The sequence below is a fragment of the Morone saxatilis genome, unplaced genomic scaffold (assembly GCF_004916995.1).
Source record: "Morone saxatilis isolate NCDOM2014 unplaced genomic scaffold, NCSU_SB_2.0 Contig19, whole genome shotgun sequence".
Lineage (NCBI taxonomy): Eukaryota > Metazoa > Chordata > Actinopteri > Moronidae > Morone > Morone saxatilis.
In genome coordinates, this window is record NW_023339751.1 from 2,560,692 (window position 1) to 2,563,328 (window position 2,637).

Here is a 2,637-nt window from a genome sequence, read left to right on the forward strand (position 1 = left end):
TAAGGTTGTCCAAGGTCTTTGATAGGGTGGACCATACCCAGCTCCTGCAACATCTGGCCGACATGGAGCTCGTCCTAGACTTTCCATGCATCTACCTCTCCTTTAACCAATGCATGCATCTACCTCTCCTTTAACCAACATTCATAGTGACACTGATGGAACTTCAATAGAAACCCAGGTGCTCTGTTTCTCAGGGGATAGGAAATCCTGATTGTGACTACCACTTAGTGCCTAGGCTTTCACCTGGACCCTGATCACAGCGGGGTCATATTGAACAGGGAGTGAGAAATTCTCAAAATTTCCACTTTCCACTAACTGACTGTTCTAGCAAGACACAGCCTACCTTACGAGGACCTTATCACCATCTATACTACAGCCATGTCTGGAGTACAGCATTGTTCATCTGGTGGTGTGTAATAAAAGCTAGAATGCACTGCTGGAGAGGGTGAAACCCCACCACCCAACTTCAGAACAAGAGGGAACATTCAGCTGGTCAGACAGATGATGGTTTATGGCATTTTAAAATGTATGCCTGGTTGTATGTAAGTATATGGATATATTTGTAAATATGTATGTATGAGTATTAATGGCGGTTTACATTTTTATGATGGACAGTTATGTAAAGATATATAAATGATGCATCTAATCAGATTTAGTGACATCTAGTGGTGTAGTTTCAGACTGCAATCACTTGCTTCACCCTCCCTTTCCAAGTGTGAAAGAGAAACTATGGTGGCCATGAAACCCACAAAAAAAAACCAACGACCTCCACACAAGGTGACCCGCAACCTTCATAGATAAAAACAGCTCATTCTAAGGCAACAAAAACACACCGATTCTAATCAGGTGATTATACACTAAAGAAAACATACCTATGAAACATGAATTCAGATAAACTCCAACACAATATCAGCAAATGTACATTCAGGGAAATTGAATTATTTATAAGTGTGCTGCATGTGTAAGTTACAATAATAAAGTAATCAAATACTAATTTTATCTGAAAAAGAACTGCTGGTATCTTTTACTTTTCAGTACAGTTTTCCATTGGTTCAAAGCACCACCAGCTAATCAGGAAAAAAGTGTGTAAAGGTTTCTCCCATTTTCACTTCAACACAGTAATAGACTGCTGAAGGACCTGTAACTAGTTCATTCTAAGACTGTTTTTCAGTTACCAGGGCTTCTTATGACTTTCCCCCATGGGCTTGCACTCCCATTCAATCTGAAGCCTTCGGTGAGACTAGCCAATTCCACAGGTCACTGCCCCGGTGGAAGTCTGGTAAACACGTAATAGAGGAGTGAGATGAGATAGGATTGTGTTGTCTGTCAACAGAACAAGGTTGAACACATCAGTACAGCAAAACCATATATGACACAGTAATATAATGTTGTAACCTATGGTGATAGGTAGATTCTTTAGTACTGCTAGCTTCAGATTTGTTTGGGGTTTGAATCATTGTCAAATGCACCATGTCAGCTTGTAGGTGTTCATGCACAACCAACCAACAAGTCAACGCTGCTGCAGAGTGAATGATGCCACGTTTAGAGAAAATCATGGAAAGTATTTTGGTAAAAATGTATGTTTGGACCGAAACTAATTGGATTTGCTCTTTTGACTCTTCTTGAGTAAAGAACAAGGTCGAACTTGGCAATGGCACTTCAAAACACCTGCCAAACAAAAAGCAGTCATACAGAGGGCTGGACAGACAGCGCAGGCAATAAATCCTCATTTACGTGATGGTCACTGAGGTGTGACAAGCTGGCTTCCACAAGAGGGAACTAGATCAAAGACTGGGCAGAGATGGAGACAGCGGGAAGGTGGTTAACCTCTGAGGAAAAAGTTCTGTGCAAACGTGAACCTGACCTTCAAGTTCTGGCTCTAAGTTAACATGAAAGTGGAAACTAAAATATAAATGACTAACATTTGGAATAAATTTGGAACAAATCCGTAATTCCTAATCCTTTTGAAACGGCTGATCCTTTTGAATCTTTGTGCTGTGCCTTAAAGTGCAAAGTGTGATTATTGAAATACATCTAGTCAAAACCAGCTTAATGTCAGCTCTTCAGTGCAAACGGACAATGCACCATTCCTGCGATATGATCACTACAACACTATTATGTTGTATGTAAGCTGTTTTCTCCAACATTTGAGCTACTAAATAATGTCCCATGGTCATAACCACAGGCCACTGGAGCTATTGACAGTGGTACACACTTTCCAGTAGCACTAGATATTCTCCTTTCTATCTTGAAAGAAGCAGTTTTGGACAGCAGTAGCTAAAAAATTAGGCAGGCTTGGGAAATGCTGGCAAGTGTCTAAATTAGAAATTCTCCCCATTCCCCTGAAAAATCAAAAAATACTGTAGATGCTCTTCAATGAGACAGTAGTGTGCTGTGGTGTCAGTCAGGGAAATCATGCCTTTAAATACAGATAATGCCCATACTTTGCAAACAAAAAGGGCGCAATTTGTTTCCCCTTCATAAAATGATGGATTAAGGACAAGAAACAGACAGCAGTCAGCCATTGAATTAGCATGGTGAAGTCAGTGAAACAGACAGGTGGATTGACAACTAACATTCAAAGTGTTTGCCATGACCTTTCCCTGACCAATTATAGCTGCCTAAACCTCAGAAAAC